Below are 17,762 nucleotides of genomic sequence, written 5' to 3'. Positions count from 1 at the left end.
GGTTTTCTGTTCTGTAGTTACTTCACTTAGAATAATAGTCTCCAATCTCATCCAGGTCACTGCAAATGCTGTTAATTCATTACTTTTATGGCTGCGTAGTATTCTAACATATATATGTGTGTGTGTATATTTGCATATATATGTATATATATATGCATATATATGGTGGAATAGTATACATATAGTATATATGATAGTGTGTATATAATATATGTGTGTATTTATATATATATTATACACACACACACCACAGTTTCTTTATCCACTCATTGATTGATGGACATGTGGGTTGGTGCCATGATTTTGCAATTGTGAATTGTGCTGCTATAATATGTAGCAATTATACGTGATTTGTCAACTTGTGCTGTTACTAAATGCATGATTAACAATAAAACACAGGCTTAACTCAACAGTATTGTTTTTCTAACAAAATTCTAACAAAATGAGTAAACATACACTAATCCCTACACACAGACACATACTACATGCAAACATTATCCATAACATATGCAGCACACGTTCAAATATATCTATTTACACCTCTTAAATAGCTAGTATACTTGCTGTTTTACTGTGTGCCAAAATAAAATTTTATTGTGAATAAATAAATGCTATGGGCATAAACTCATTTGAGTATATATGCTATTGTCCTAATTTCCAAAGTAAGACAACACAGGTGCCTCAACAAGCTATGTGTAACGAATATTTTTTGAGTACTGTGTAGCATAGTAGCAAAATTACTGGGTATCAGAACCTGTGAGTTCTAGCCTTTGCTCTGCCACATGTTAGATTTGTGATATGAAGAATGTCATTTAATAGCTTGTAGCCTCTGTTCCCTCACTTATGAAAAAAGGATAATGATATCTCTCCTATTTACTTTCCAGAGTTGATATTCACGTCAGATGAGCTAAATATACTTTAAGGCATTCGAAGATTATGAATTACTATGCAAAACAATATTATATTTTAAACAAATATAGACAATTCCCATTAGTACAGTTAAGGCAAGGTCTGTGTCCTCTTATATATAATCGTTAAAACTTTGCAATTAGTTTATTATTGTTTATTTGCTTTGTTGTATCTGTTGCAGAGTCTCCTTGTAATTTCCTATATGTCTGATGAGTTGCTAATCACAATATTAAGTGATGTTGGATTTCAATGTTATTGTATGTATGAGAGCTAATGTTCAAAATCAGGGCAGTATTAGATATTAGTGCACTATCAAAGACAGTTAACAGGGAGGAATGTAGAATTAATGATTAAAAACATGAAGAATTGCTATAATATTATATATCTTGCTGTATAATTTTATCTATTTTTATTAATTAAATAGTTATTGGTTAAATCATACTTTTTCTTGATCTAAATTCCAGAAGCAATGAAGAGCCAGAAGCTTAAGGGTTGACTTGGAGAGAAGGAATACCTTTTTATTTATTTATTTATTTATTTATTTATTTATTTATTTATTTTGAGACGGAGTCTTGCTCTGCCGCCCAGGCTGGAGTGCAGTGGCCGGATCTCAGCTCACTGCAAGCTCCGCCTCCCGGGTTTACGCCATTCTCCTGCCTCAGCCTCCCGAGTAGCTGGGACTACAGGCGCCCGCCACGTCGCCCGGCTAGTTTTTTTGTATTTTTTAGTAGAGACGGGGTTTCACCTTGTTAGCCAGGATGGTCTCCATCTCCTGACCTCGTGATCCGCCCGCCTTGGCCTCCCAAAGTGCTGGGATTACAGGTTTGAGCCACGGTGCCCAGCACCTTTTTATTTTTAATGTGTGTGTGTTTTTGGTTGGTTTGTTTTGTATCTCATTTCCGTTTCTCCAAATCCCTATCCCCACCCATTTATTATGGCTTGGTCCAGATTCTAGAGCCAATGGTTTTTCATATTAACCTAATGGATAATTAGATGGTGCAGAGATGAATCTCAGAGTTTATATAAGCCCTTTAAAAATGTATGCAAATATACTTTGTATTTTATCTAAATGTATACTTTATTTGTATTTGTAAATATGCTTTTTCTTTCTCCCCACCCCTTCCTTGGAGAGAAGGTTGATAAGTTTCATTTATTCTCAAAGGACCACATGAGATTAAAAACACTTGGAACTGTTGAGTTAGAGCTATTGGTACCAAAGTGAGCATCAGCTGGAGAAAGAAATTTTCCTTTTTTCCCCTTTTTCCCAACTATCCCACTTGTGTCCCAGACATTTGGGTTGGGGTGGGAAGCAGAGAAGGAAGATTAGAGGGCCAGCCAGTGGGTCTATAATGGCTTTACCTTTTTTTTTTCCTTTCCTTCTTTCTTGCTTTTTTACTCACTGTTTTTCTCCTTTCTCCCTCCCTCCTCCCTTGGTTTCCTTCCTCCCTTCCTTCCTTTCTCCCTCACTTCCTTTCTTCTGTCCTTCCAACTTTTCTCCCTTCATCTCTCCTTCTTTCTTTTTCTTTTTCTTTTCAATATTTCTCTTCATAAGGTAAAATTTAAGCAAGCGTTCTTTAAATTAAGGACCCATTTTATTTTAGTGCTGTGCCATATTCCTTTACTCATCTGCTTCTCATCACTTGATGCTGATTGTATTCATTTTATCACCATCCTGGTTTTGAGAATATCCTACTATATTCTGCAGAAGTACTAGTGCTCTGCAGAAGTTATTTCTGTAATAGAAAATCCATAGAAATCAGTGGGAAAAAATGTAGTATCTATTCCTTATCTTTGTTTTTAACATTTTGGGTCCCTACTTGAATATCATCACCTAAGACACAATTTTTCCAATGAATAAAATAAAATGACTAATTAATTTATGAATTATTTAAGACAGAAAATGGGTGAAATTAAGCTGTAATTCTTATATTTACTGATATAATTCAGTTACTGTAGATATGTGGACAAGGCCATCTCCAACTTCTATAAAAAATCGAAAAAGAAAATGATCTTGTTTACTAATTGTTCAAGATTTTACTCACTGATATAGGAAAATCAGAGTTCCCTTTTGGGTACTATAAGATGTGAAATTGAAGTCGACAGTACTTATGTTTTTGCGTGAGTTTTACAGTGTCTGTTAGACTTACATCATTCAATAAACATAATACTAGAGTAGAATTTAGTTGAAATCAAATGTTGTGAGTGGGTAAGGTAATGTGCACATCCAGTTCTTAGCAGGTGGTTCTAAGCAGGATGTGGGGCCTGCACCCCCAGCTGCTAACCTATCAAGGGTAGCCCACGTGGTTCTCAGGGCACCATGCCGATGAGCACCCACTGTGGTTCTGATTTTGGCAGCCATGGCTGAATCGGGTCTTTGATCTTTGGAGTGGCTTCTGCCACAGTGAGCATATCTGTTTGTTTTGCTCCTCCCTTTGGTCATTATTCCAACCTGGCAGTATAAGGCAAAAAAAAAAAAAAGAAGAGAGAGACAGAGAGAGAGACATGGGAGGGGGTTGTTAGAGGATACTTCAGGAACACGACTGTACTAAGTATGAAAAAGCTGCTTAAAAATTCTGGCTCTAAAAGCTCATGCGGAACATTTTTTGCTGACTCATTAATGAATACATTTTATTTTATGTGTCATTCAACAGCCTGCTAAAAATCACTTTTTCTGATTCTGTTTTCTCATTACTGGGGTTTTGAATCCATCATAGAATGCAGCCAGCCGCACAAAGAAAAGGCAGTCCTGCTCCCTGTCTTTTAATAGTTTTCCTTCATAAGTATCTAAATATGCTTGAAAACATTTACTTCTTATGCTTTGATATTTTAAAATCAATTCCTCTAAATATATTTGAAAATCAGCTTCAGAGGTTGATTACATTTTAATTTTTATTTATTTATTTTTAATTGAAAAATAATTATATATTTTTATGGGGTACAGTGTGATATTTTGATCTGTGTATACATTGTAGAAATATTTAATCAAGCCAGTTAATATATTCATCACCTCCCTTGCGTGTATGACATTTTGTTGAAATCTTTCAACAGATTTTGTAATAATCTCTATTTATTTCAATATACTATTTGATGGAAAATGTAAAGATGACTATACCCATTTTATAGCTGAAAAAGTGGAGATACTGAGGTGCTAAATATGCTATTGAAGGTTGTAGAGGTGTTAGTGTCATTCTGAAATTCAAGTTGTCATTCTGATATTTGGGGATTTAGGGCTTTAGCATATGTTCTATGCAATGATCAAAACACTTGATCCACATTATCTTAATAATATCATTGAGGTATCATAGATAAAAAGTAACCTGAGACATAGAAAGGCATTAAATTACTTGTAGCAAATCTCATAGCAAGGTCACAGAGAAGCTGACACAGTCTTGGACTTCTTCATATGGACTAGCCATGACTAGTTTTCTGACAAGAAACATTTTTCTCCTTTTGAGAATGTGAAGGTCGAAGATTTCTCCCAGGTCGAGAAAGCAATGCCTTAAAAAACTCTGAGAAAATTTTTGATTTTTAACTCTCAAACAAATATACAGCCCATTGTATTGCTCACCACTTAACAAGTTTAAAATACGTGAGTTCTAAAATTCTTGTTTAGAAAAACTGGGATTAAGTCACCTTTTCATTCCTTCATTATCTAGGTCTCACTAAAACATTTTAAGGTGTTAGGTATTTATATAATGCATGTGAAAATACATAAGTTCAGAAATTGGAATGTATGTGGAATTTATTTTGGAAAAATAGCATCTATTTTGAAATGTGTCTGTCATAACTTCTGTTTGTGATCATTTTCAATTAGAAGACAAGGTTTCCTTATGTAAGACTAGAGACTCAGATAGCTAGGAAGGAAGGAGGGACCAAACAGGCTAAAATTTTACTGAGTTGTAACCAATCCAGGTATCATGAAGAAAGAGTACGTGAAGTTGTCTTCTATACTTTTAACTTCTATGAATTAGGATTTTCAATTGAGAAATAAACAGATTCTAGAAAGCCCTGGCTTCCCAGGAGGTGCCACTAGGTTAGTATGGCTCAGACGGATGCTCATGAACTCATCTGCTGGTTTTCCCATACAAAACATCTCAGCCAATATCCACAGAATAAAGACCAATAATGGAGTCCTTTATCCCAAAGAAGAAACTTTACTTACACACACAAGCAAATGAAAAGAGCCTCTTTGTAGCCCCTCCATGAAGAAATACCACCATTTCATCTAGAACCAGCTTTATCACCATAACTAAATGTTGTGTTCCATGGATATTTGCACCATATTTTAGGTCAAGAATTAGAGTTGGCTGGATTTAGTCAATGTCAAGAGAGAAGAAAGAATGTGGAGAGGGCGTCAGAGTGCTCGGAGTTGGCAAATGCTGGCAATTAGCCGTAAAGTTAGCAGCGTGGGGTTATCTGAAAAGAGCATATAATTATACTGAGTGGTGGCTTCCCCAGTGAGTCCCAAATAAGCTTTTTCATCTACATTAAATACAATGTAATATTGTATTAATCACTTGGAAAAACAAGAATTTTTTCTATTATTAACTGGTAAGTTCCTGTGTCATCTATCTCTATTTTGTCTGTCAGCTCTGTTTTCTTAAACACAACCAGTTCAACTATATTATTAACATCTTCAAAGGAAAACCTACCAGACTATCAAGACTAATTTGCTTTAACTAAGATTTACTTACGTTTATTGTCTAAGATAGGCTTCAATAATATATGGTCATTTGGTCCAGAAACAGTAAGTCTTAGTTGTATGTGGTAACTTTTAACTCTGAATACTTCAAATGCCATATATTTTACCCCTATTCTGGGCTAGATTTTGTGCTATGCACATAAAGCATATCATCGTCTTTTCTTTCTTTCTTTTTTTTTTCTTTTTTTTGAGTTGGAGTCTAGCTCTGTCACCCAGGCTGGAGTGCAATGGCGTGATCTCGGCTCACTGGAACCTCCATCTCTCGAGTTCAGGCGATTCTCCTGCCTCAGCCCCCCAAGTAGATGGGATTACAGGTTTCTGCCACCATGCCCAGCTAATTTTTGTATTTTTAGTAGAGACAGGATTTCACCATGCTGGCCAGGCTTGTCTCAAACTCCTGATCTCAGGTGATCCACCCAACTCAGCCTCCCAAAGTGCTGGGATTACAGTCGTGAGCCACCGCGCCCAGACTCATTTTCTTTGATTTTCACAACATAAACATTATGTGTGACTATGTAACTATAAAGTAATAAATCTGATTTTAGTTGGACATTAGTTGCCCTGGTCTCATTGGGTAGAATGAATTCACGTTGTGTATATATAGCTTCTCAACTTGTGAGTTTCATAATACATTAAATGGAGATGGTAATAGTACCTACCTCACAATGTTACTGTGAGAATTAAATGAGATATTATATGTAGAGTCTTTAGATTAGTCCCTAGCATATAGTTAACACTCAGCTAATGTTAACTATTATTATGTATAAGCATTGTGGGAATAAAAATCAAACATTTACTGATAAGTGCTCAGTATGTAGTAGGAGCTCAACTCATACATATTTAATGAATTAGTAAACTGTAAGTTCTTTAAATGGCTAGATGTTACTGATCTATGGTAAATGTAGTATTCTGGCTGTTGCCTTATACTGTTAAATATACTATAAAGCAAAATGTTAAATAACACCAAGATTTCTATATAGTTTTCAGGGATATTTACTAGCTATGAAAGAGCTTTTTGGAGGTTTAGGAGTATTGTTTCCTTTCTCATTTAACATTTGCACCCTTAGTCCCATATAGTATGTGCTATCTGACTAGAGGTATGTGTGTGGCCACAAAATGGACATAGATTTTCCCCTTCCTTTAACAGTCATGCAGATAGATTTATCTTATGGTACAATGAAAACAGAAGCAGTACAAGCCTGCCCATAGTAAAAGAAGAAAAATGGGCAAGAAAACACAGAAAGGCAGTGTGTGTCAAGCATGCTTCATACTTGCCTGAGAGAACTGAAACACACAAAGTGAGAAAGACGTGTATGTTACTATGTGCCAGTGCTGGAGATACTGCTTGCTTTTTTGATGATATCAAGACGTTATAGTTTTGGGGGACATTTGTTTCTTAATAAATTTATTTTTAAACCCTGCAATATTTACCATCTGAAACGTTTATCTGAAATTGTCATGTATTAAATCCCATCTTTTCTAGAACTGGTGTTCTGCTTCTAGTAACAGTTTGAGAAAGGGTTCAAAGGTTTGACTCTCCCTAGAATGTTCTTACCACTGGTACTTCTACTCAACCTTTACAAATAGTTGATGCATCACTTCTAGGAGGCCCATCCTATATGTTTATCTATATTTGTGTCATTGCTCTGGCTATATTGTATTACAGTTTTCAGTTGAGATGAGTCTGGTGACTAAATTGTGAGCTTCTTGAATGATGAGGCTGTGCTTTACTTATCTCCAATATTATTCAGTTCCTGAAATAGAGTAGATGCTCAATAAATACGTATCCAATAAATTAATAAATTTGCAGTCTCACACACAGGCATATATTCTTATAAAAGATTAGGGACATTAATACAATTTTTTTCTTTGCATGTTCCTAAAGCGATTGGGAATCTTTGGAAATTGTTTATGAACATATTAATATATTTCTTAGTGCTCTAGTCACTTTGAGGGAAATTTTTTAATCTTTGAAAAAAGTTATTTTTTAATCTCTGTATATTCTTTTTTACCCTGAGCATGACTTTTGCACAATGGACTCAAGTGTGTTGTCAATTACTGATTATTTGGTTTAGCCACACAGAAACTGTTAGGAATCCTTATTTTTATTTGCACACTATCTGTTTGGTGGCTTTGTCCAAGCCCAAGCCCATGGATTAGGCCAGTTAAATGGAAAAGTCTTACTTTCAAGCAAAACTCTCAGCATTTAATACAGTGCGTGGCATATATTTGGGAGTCAATAAATGTTCATGGAATGCATGAACAAATCAGTCATTGTTGCAAACTGTTTTGAGGATGAGGTATGAGATTTTTTTTAAGGCTAAATGAAATGCCCAGTATCACACAGCAGGATAAGAGAAAATCTCACACTCATAACTCATACTTCTGTGTTTCCAGACTGTTACACAAGCTCACTGAGAAGTGCAGTATATGTCTGATTTCTCAACTTCACCCTGCAGTAAACTTTTGCTATCCGGAGGCTAGAGACCTCTTTTGTAAATGTTGTCTGCCCAATGACTGTGTTGGCACCAGGGAGGCCCTAGCAGATAAAGTGGAGGAACATATGGTTTCCATCTGAATACAAATTGGTGGACATAACGTGGTAATTCAACTGAGATGTCCTCTATATTGTAAACTGAAAGAGTATGATTAGAGGTGTTTATAAACGGCGTCTGAATTCCCCCACCCATCCCCTTTCCACTGTAGTTTTATCTGTCTGAATCAGAGCGATCTAGCCTCCCAGCCTCACTGCATTATTTGTGAAAATGGCCAGTGTGAGGAATTATTAATTAAAGCTAACAAATCACCCTGACGAGCTGTGCCCTGGCATGGCTGAAGGTTGATTGGCGAAAGTGTTCTCCTTTGGAGAAAAGACTTTTTGTGCTCGTGACGCAGTCAGGGACGGATTATTGAATATGCAAGTTAGAAGAAAAATCACAGGACAAGCAAATTGAGTATTTACTGGCAAATAATTGCTCTCTTAAGCTGTGGCTCTCTTCCTAAATTCTTAACATTCCTGAGGGTTAGAAAGAAACACAGAAAAATGCATCGGTACAGAGTACATTTCAAAAAAAATACATAGACTGATGTTTCAGACTTGTACAGGTAAGTGTGATTGTGTGTGTATGGAAAGTGAAAGAACAAGGGAAAGCAAAGGAAAGATAGGGGAAAAAGCATAACTGTTAGTCTGGTGAGTTTTTAAAATCAACTTGTTTATTGGAGCTCAGCGTATTTCTAAGTTGGGAATTTAGTTTCAGTGCTGCATTTATTGTGAAAGTTAGAGACGTGAGAATGAGAGAGGATTTTCTCAAAGTTGTTTGTCTTTATTAGCAGAAGAATATGTTAATGTTTTGTCCCAATAGTAATTACAAATTTGGTTCAGGTATTTGTGGATATGTGTATAAAATTATCAGTTGGTTTGAAGATCTTCAGTTATTTCCAACATTGTTGATTATGACACGTCATACAGTGTTTCGAACATATTTGGGTACAACTATTGCATTTATTTTTAAAAGTAAACACTGTTTTCATTAGGACCAAGCCAGTCCTTGTTGAGAATTCCTAGAGGGACGTTATAGTTTGGAAATACTTAAACTTCAGACTTCTATAATAACTAAAGTGTCCTTATTGTCAATTGTGTGGTCTTTTTATCTGTAATGTTAATCAGATGCTAAGTTTTGTGGACATTGTAAGACAGGAGAGACTAGTTTAGAGGTTTTTCAGGACTAAATTTAAATACATAGAAATATAAGTGTGCAAATGGAGGTTAATTCCATGTGTAAAATATAGACATTAAGAAACAGAAATACTCTTACAAGTACAGCTAGGTTATGGGAGCAACATTACCAGAATATGTATATCCATTGAAGATGAATTGCATATTCTGTGATAACCTGGAAAATGCACTTTCATCGACAACAAACTGTTTTTGAAATGAAAATATGTGACTGGAAAAATAGTGCTTTTGGCTTTTAATAACTATGAAAAACATTGATTTAAAACAGAGGCATAATCATAATTTAGACTAAATTAACTAATTAATAATTACCAGATGCTTTAACAATATAACATCTACATGATACTAGTAATAGGAATAATAATAAAAGTGGAAAATCTGGTAATCACACAGAAATTAAATCAGATGACTCTCATGTTTTAGAAAATCAGAATTTTAAAATATAAATAAATAAAACATATGTTGCCTTCTAATCTGTTCCTTGAACCATGTAATATTGTATTGGTTAGGATTTTTCTCTTATTATTTCCTATTTTATTTAAAAATGTGATCCTTAGTATAAGGAATAGAGCTCATAAGAAAGTTCAGAAAATATATTTTTTAAAGGTTTAATTCCAACTGGATCACATTCTGTCCTCAGATTTCAAGAGGCAGCCTCCTTAAAGTTTCTTGTGACTATCTGAGGGCAAAATTTGGTCCATTATTTAGAAATAGCAAAGGGGGCATTTAAAGCATATGTTCAGAGACTTAACCATCTGCTTGCTTTATTATGAATACCGCAGAGTTATGAGAAATTGGAAAGACTCAAAAATTGAACCAGAGTTCTATGCAAAATTTTAAAAATACAGCACTCTGATTTTTAAAAATATGTTTTGCAACCACCTACTTTTGCTAAGTATATCTTATTAGTCCTCTATGTGAGAATAGTATTATTCCACCTTTTTGACGTATGGGAAATGAATGGCAAAGTATAGTTGAGTGACATGAACCTCTAGAAAGTTAATCGTAATCTTTTCTCTCTGATTTAACCCACTAAATATGAATACCTTGTGGAGTTTTAGACTTGTCATCAGTGAAACTCACAGTGACTTAGAGAAACATTATAAGATGGTGACTGCTGGAACAAAAATGAAGTCCAGCTGCTAGTTTCTGGACTGTCTACAAATGAGTTGCAAGAGACATGCGGAGGCCAGACTAAAGAGAACTTCTGTAATCCAACTGTGATGTAATGAAAATATGAATCAGCTATTGGTTGCCCATGCTGAGGGGGAAAAGCAACAAAATATTTTTTTAAGTGCAAATTGGCATTATTCCCAGGTGGTACTATATTTCTTTGGTATCTGGAAGGATATGACATTCAGAAATTAATAAAAGAACAAAAATCATCTTTAAGTCCCAAGCATAGTAATATTTCACCTAGATTGGTCGTATAAGGACTTATCAATATGAATATAATTGTTAAAAAGTCTAATGCTCAATTAGAGTTCTTCTACATTACCTGAGTTTTACTAGAATCAGACTGAGACTGGCTGGATCATTCTCAGAGGAGAATATAGAGAATAGACTAAATTTAGCCTGAATGTAAGTTTTTGTTGTTGAGATGACTATTACTCTTTGTTGCTTAATGAAAAGCATTTACTTAAAAGAAAATAATAATGGAAGCAAAGGCCTGAAATATTTGGTTTGAAGACTCCAAGTAAAAAATGTATGTGTATGTATCATGTATACTTCTATATTTGTTTAAATAAAAAATGTTTTCAGAAATATACACTTTATTAGGCTGATTAAGCCAAAACTTTTTTTTGTGTGTAATCTAAAGACTGAACACAAAAATTTTAAAACAGAACTGAAAGATGTCAGTCAGAACTGAATTAATGACCTGGAGCTGAAAATACCTATGTCAAATTTCATTTGGATTTTTTCATGGTGGGATTTTAATTTTATGTCTCCCTAAATGGAAGTGCTGCAGTCAAGTGAATCTATAGCCCAAAGAATAATGAAATATGTCAATTATTTTAGGAGGTTAGTTTTTATTTTGAGTACATGTGATGTAAATACCAAATACATATACAAAATTTTTTTTATTTGTCTTATTTACTATTTATTGCTCTAATAAGGGAATTAAAATGGCTGACAATGTAAAAATAAACACAAATACATGAATGCAGCAAAATACGTGAATTAGAAGTAGGTAAGAAAAATAAAACAATAAAGGAAAGGATATAAAGATGGAGTTAGAAGTGAGGTCAGCATGCAAACTATATTCAGTGAAGTGCTATACATTTGCCTTTAAACTTCCTTGCAGCAAAAGTTGAAGAGAAAAGCTTATTACACAGTTTATAACATCCGTAAGCATAAGAAAATAATTTTCATTTTTTGTCTTGAAAATGGCTCTTGAAAAGAGCTCTTAGTTTTCAAAGAAGTCAGTGCTAAAGCAGCTGCCACTGTAAAGAATTTAAGGCTGCAGATACCTAAAGGTCAGGTCGGAAGCAGAAGCAGTACCTTCCCTGGGACATGGATGTGGAAGTAGACCAAAGTAATCCCCTTTTAATCCCTGGGCATGTGTTTCTAGAGAGAGAAAAGAAAAGACACGATTAATGCAGTAATGTTGGTAAGCTAACAATCTGTGGAAAGTAGGGAGTTAAAGGGGGAATTTTAAAAAATTCTTTCATGTAAATAAATACACATATATTTTTAGTAGCAAATCAAAGGTTTAGAAAGCATTCACTTTTATAATAACCATTAAAACATATTATCAAATAAACCTCTTAAATCAACATTGCTTTCCTAAGTTGTTCATAAAACACTGCTGTACTGCTGCCATTCTTCGACTTTTACTTTAAGCAGATTGTCAGTCTCTCTGAAGTTTTAAAAAGAGTCATTTCTGGCTTGAAATTTAATATTTCTTGCCCTTATGTCCTCCTTTGGTTCATTTTGAGAAGTCTTAGAAAATTGCCTATTCTTTTCACAGGTAATTTTGATAGTTAAGTCACATTTAATAGGCTAGTCTTCTCTTCATATTGAAAAGGTGAACTATATAGATTTATTATTATATTACCTTGTAGCCTAGTCCCTGGTAAGTAGTTCAAGGACCAACTGTATCAGGATTACCCAGGGATTACCTATATCAGGATTATCTAGAGCACCTGTTAAAATGGAGATTCCTGAACCCCATTCCAGAATTTCTAAATAAAAAGCTCTGAGAATGTAGCCTGGATCTGCAGTTTAGGAAACTGCCCAAGTTATAATAAAGTTGTTATATAAGTTGTGCATAATAAAGTTTGAAGTTCACTGTTTTAAAATTGTGACTTTAAACATTTCTAGTATATGAGCATAAAATAGTAGGATTTCTCTACAACCATCAGTGAGGGTTTAGTATACTTTATTAACACTAACTAAAACTAACTAATACATAAAACTAACTAATACATAATAGTTAGTTAACAGTAACTAACACTAACTAATACATAATACTCAGTAATATGTGATTGCCTGCTCATAAGTCTAGAAACACCTAGACTAGACAAAAACTCTGAATTTGTTTGAACACCCTTAAGCCATCTCTCACCACTTTAAAAAATATTATTTAATTTTTAAGTTATCATTTATTAAGAACTACTATATACTAAGTCATATGTTGAGTCTTGATGTTGAGTCCTTGATGCATTTGTAAAATCCTCCAGAGAATAGACCAGTAAATTCAAGACACTTCTTGTAGGAAACTTCTTTCCATGGGGACCTGCACATAATGTAAGGGGAGAAACAAGTCATCTGTAAATACCAAGAGTGTGCATTGTCAACCCTAAAATAATTTTTTTTTCATCTTTTGGGCTTGTTCTGATGTATGTGTGTTCTGGGTTATTTCATTGAATTGAGTGCTAGGCACTCAAGATGCTTAGAGCTCTAAAAGGTAGATAAGTAATGGGGTCAATCTTCAAGGGACTTTACATAAAGCAGAGAAGACTGATAATTAACAATAGTATATGGCCTTCATAAGATTCTGAGGCAGACAGAGTAAAGAGTACTGTCCTTCAAAAGGTCAGAGAGTAGAACAACAGGAAAGGCTTCCCAGCAGGAGTTATGTTTTAACTGAGACTAACAACCTAATTGTAAAACAAAACAAAAACATTCTTTAAGTAAAGTTCTGAATTTCCCCTTGATCACCTGAGTAATGTGTCCATGTTGAAAATATTTCAGACAATAGGAAAAAGTATTTTTTAAAGAAAGTAAAATCACCACTTAAAGAAACCATTGTTAACATTCTTCAGATACTTTTTTGAGCATGTATTATGTCCTAAGGTTATGCCAACCGGCTACAGCTTCTTAGAAGTGAGCATTTTAATTGGCAGATAGTGTGAATAGCACGAACTCAAACCTTAACTCATTTCGGCTGTCTTCGGATTTGGCTTACAGACCAAATGGGCCCCAACCCTAATGATGTAGATAAAACTACACAAATGCAATACTCTCTTAAACAAACACCATAGCACCTGCTATAACCCCCACCTAGAGTAGATATGAGAGTCAGATTCCTTGGGTTCCAATCCAGACTTGTACCTCTTTTCTGTCTGTGTGATCTTGACCAGATTTTTGGATTTCTATATCTCAATGTGCTTTTCTGTTAAATTGAATTTATGGTACTTACCTCATGTAATATTTTGAGAAATGAATAAGATAATACATGTAAAGTGCTAATCACAGTACTTGGCACATAGTAGAGTTCAATACATGCTATCTATTATTTATTGGTGATTACTAGTATTATTACTACTATTACAGTTATTTTTATTACCAGAGAAACTTGCTGAAAATATATTTTATCTAGTACAACTCCATTATTATTACTGACAAAACAATTCAAGACACATTTCTTACTGAGAGTGGGTCAGATATATTATCTTTGCAACACATATTAAGAATCTGGATTTAATAGATGAAAATTATAATATGATTTAGCTCAGTAGATAAATGACATTATGTGGACTAAATTTCTGTTTCTAGATAGAAATAATGTCTAAAAGTGACTTAAATGCCTTTCATGTCACATATCTTGTTTCAACAATTTGTGATTAACTTGGTTTGTTTTATTAAAAGAAAATTGTAAATCCAACACTCTAATGTTTTCCAGATAGTGCCACCTTTCTTTATTCAATCAGTGATGGAAAATGATAAGAAATACAGTTTTACCTAAAGAGCCTGTCTTCAGGAAGAAAGAGATTCTAATGGTCAGATCTGTGATTTAGCATAATAACAAACAAAGATAACTATCCTAGCAGCTGCCACATAGTAGGTGCCTAAAGAATCTTTATTGAATTGAAGTATATTTTATAAGAAAAAGCATACATTAATCCAGGTGTTATGTGGAAGTGGAAGTGATTTTAAGAGAATGCACAAATTACATGCTCGTGGACAAGTTACTTTTTGTGACTAAATCTTCAAATGGAAAATAAACCAATAATATCTTCATTACATGGTGAGTGTGTATAGTCCTTGGTAGAATTCTTGGAACATAATAGATATTTAATAAATAATACCTGCTAACAACAGAAATAACCACAACAATAATAACACATGAAAGTCCTGTGTATAATGGCTATAAGCTCATTAATATATAATACATATGATTTGTATGCATTGATACATAAATAATAACATTTTAAATTGCTTGCTAATGTTTGACACACAGTAGGAACTTGGTGTAAATTTGATCTATTTAAATACCTTCATTAAAAGATTGCTTTAGTTATTTTAGTTAAATGAAAACACAGTTCAAAAATCTAAAACTAACTTAATCCTTTGGAAAATGACAATAAAAGCAAAGGCTACCTAAGGATTTGTTACTGAAATGGTCAAATAATTTGGGCTTAATGCAAATAAATAGCAGGCATACCACTCTACTTCAAAGCATAGACAAAGAGAATTAACTTGGAAGACTCTTAGGTGACCCCTAATTTGAATCTTATTAATTGGAAACATTTTAATGCTCAAAAGGCTGTTATTGCTAGTTACAGTGGTAGCTACATATGGAAAATGGCTGAAGAGATTCACAATATAAAAATAGTCCATTGCTAAATTAAAAATTCTGTTAATGTCACAAACAGTGGGACGTGAAACACAAATGAATTGTGATGACAGTTGAGTACCAAGCCGCCTATTTTTTCCCCCTCAGAGCTGCCCATATTTGGCTTTATATTTTCCTCAGTCCTGATTTAACCCATAAATATTTGTATTTTCTGCAGCTAGCCTCACCTTGGAAACTACTACTTAAGCATTTTATTTGTAAGTATTTCTCAATTCCTAGGAATTCTGCTTTATTGCTTTTCTTCCTACAGATATGCATTTTAAAATATTTCTTTACCTCTTGCTTTAGAGTCAGATTTTGAATCTTTTTTCACCTATAGTCTGATGAGACTCAATGTTGCTCTTTACTCTCCCATTTCTCCTCAGTGTTTACAGTGTCATCTGCAGGCTAGGGCCTGTTTCTTCTCCGTGTTGCTTTGACTTGGGGTACTTGCTGTCATCCTGATCATCTGCATTTATTGGCTACCATCGTTTTTTAAAAACTGGTTTTTTAAATGTCACTCTTACCCTTTATGATAGAAGGTCTTTATGATCCTGGATTTGGGGAGCAAGACTTACTTATTTTATGAACCTACTAAAGCTCTCTTATAAATGCAGCAGTTCCACATAACTATAAGCTAGCTTGACCTTTGGGAAATGTCATTAAAAAAATCTCTAAAGAGTATTGCTAAAATGACCAAATTATTTAGGCTTAATGGATTTTGTAGCATGGATAGCAGACCTACTCACAGAGCAACAGTCCTGGCTGAATATATTTTATCTGGGTTTTACTGCATGTGGTGACTTGGCTGCCATTTATTGAGTGACCTCTCTGTGCCAAGCATTTTACATTTAACTCTTAAAACAATTTTGTGAGATGGGTACCATTATATTCATTTAATAGGTAAGAAAATCTTGACCTAGAGAGGCTAAATGACTTGTTGAAAGGTGGAAATGGGATACAAACCAAAGTTTCTAAGACTAACATTCATCCTTTCTCATGCTTGTGCCTGGTTGTATACTTACATTATTGGTAACGGGAAAGAAGTTTATAGTATAATTCAGTTGGAGGCATAGCCAATTCCTTCTTTCCTTTTCTTCTTTCCTTCCTTCCTTCCTTCCTTCCTTCCTTCCTTCCTTCCTTCCTTCCTTCCTTCCTTTTCTTTCTTTTCTTTCTTTCTTTCTCTGAGTCTGAGACTGTCACCTGGGTTGGAGTGCAGTGGTGCCATCTTGGCTCACTGCAAGCTCCGCCTCCCGGGTTCAAGTGATTCTCCTGCCTCTGCCTCCCAAGTAGCCGGGATTACAGGCACCCACCGCCACGGTTAGCTAATTTTTTTGTATTTTTAGTAGCATGGGGTTTCACTATGTTGATCAGGCTGGTCTCAAATTCCTGACCTCGTGATCCGCCCGCCTGGGCCTCCCAGGTGCTTGGATTACACGCTTGAGCCACCGCACCCAGCTGCCAATTTATTTAAAACAAAGTGATGGTGAGATTTTGCTATGTTATCATGTTATAGAAATACAAATCCAAGGCTATGGATTCACTAGATCTCCAGTAGCAAAAGGTACATAAGTATGGGCGACATCCTTTGATTTTCCTTTTGGTTTTGGAGGACATGTTACTGTCAATTTTGAAGAAACTAAAGGACTTAAAATGTGTGGCCTATGTACTAGGCATTTCCGACTTCTCGTCGAATGCCTCCTGTGACTTGTCCTAACTTTTCCTCCAAAACTAAAATCTAATTATTCTTAGCAAACATATCCTATAGACCTTTTTCCCACCAAATTTCCTGAAGAATTGTTTTTGTTATAATTATTTAGTGCTTTTTTACAGTGGGCAATTAAGGCATTTTAAATGCATCCATCATCAATCTATATGTTTATCTTATGAGGCATTAACACCACCTTACTTTTATACAGCACTTTGCAGTTTACAGCTTGGAACATGTATACCCCCAAAATAGCACATTGCCTTTTCATCAGAATAGGGATATCTAATTTAACAATAGTCGCCACATACAGTGAAGCAGTGGGAAGACTGGCCTTCAAACCAGTAACCCTCATTTTCTAGGGAAGTGCCCAAGCCTGGCTTTCCTCTTTGCCTTTATGCAATTGGACCTTTGAGTTCACCAGGTTGCACCCCAAACTCCATTATTTTGCTTTAAACAAAGACTGAGAGTTAGTGTAGACTAGTTTGTAACTTTACCACAACAGGATTTGTGTCAGAACCTCTAAAAGGAGCTCTTGAAAATTTCCTGAAATTTAGAGTGAATTTTTAGCTAGAGAGAGAGAGAGAGAGAGAAAGAGAGAAAGCTACAATAAAAAACCCAAGAAAGAAAGAAAGAACGAGAGAGA

General features: G+C 34.7%; 1 protein-coding gene across 3 annotated transcripts in view; it reads left to right on the top strand.

Annotated features, from left to right (window-relative positions):
* The window catches only part of ZBTB20 (zinc finger and BTB domain containing 20), an 816,082-nt gene that overhangs the window by 374,264 nt on the left and 424,056 nt on the right, over window positions 1–17,762 (top strand). The window contains exon 1 of one of the 3 annotated variants that reach the window (XM_011940602.1): window positions 8,337–8,716. The exons of the other annotated variants lie outside the window; for them this stretch is intronic. The gene's annotated coding sequence lies outside the window, so the exon portion shown is untranslated. Of the gene's footprint in view, window positions 1–8,336; window positions 8,717–17,762 lie in introns of those variants that run through there. 3 annotated transcript variants of the gene reach the window in all.

The sequence above is a fragment of the Colobus angolensis genome, unplaced genomic scaffold, assembly GCF_000951035.1.
Source record: "Colobus angolensis palliatus isolate OR3802 unplaced genomic scaffold, Cang.pa_1.0 Scaffold190, whole genome shotgun sequence".
NCBI lineage: Eukaryota > Metazoa > Chordata > Mammalia > Primates > Cercopithecidae > Colobus > Colobus angolensis.
This window is presented reverse-complemented; position numbering and strand designations above follow the sequence as displayed.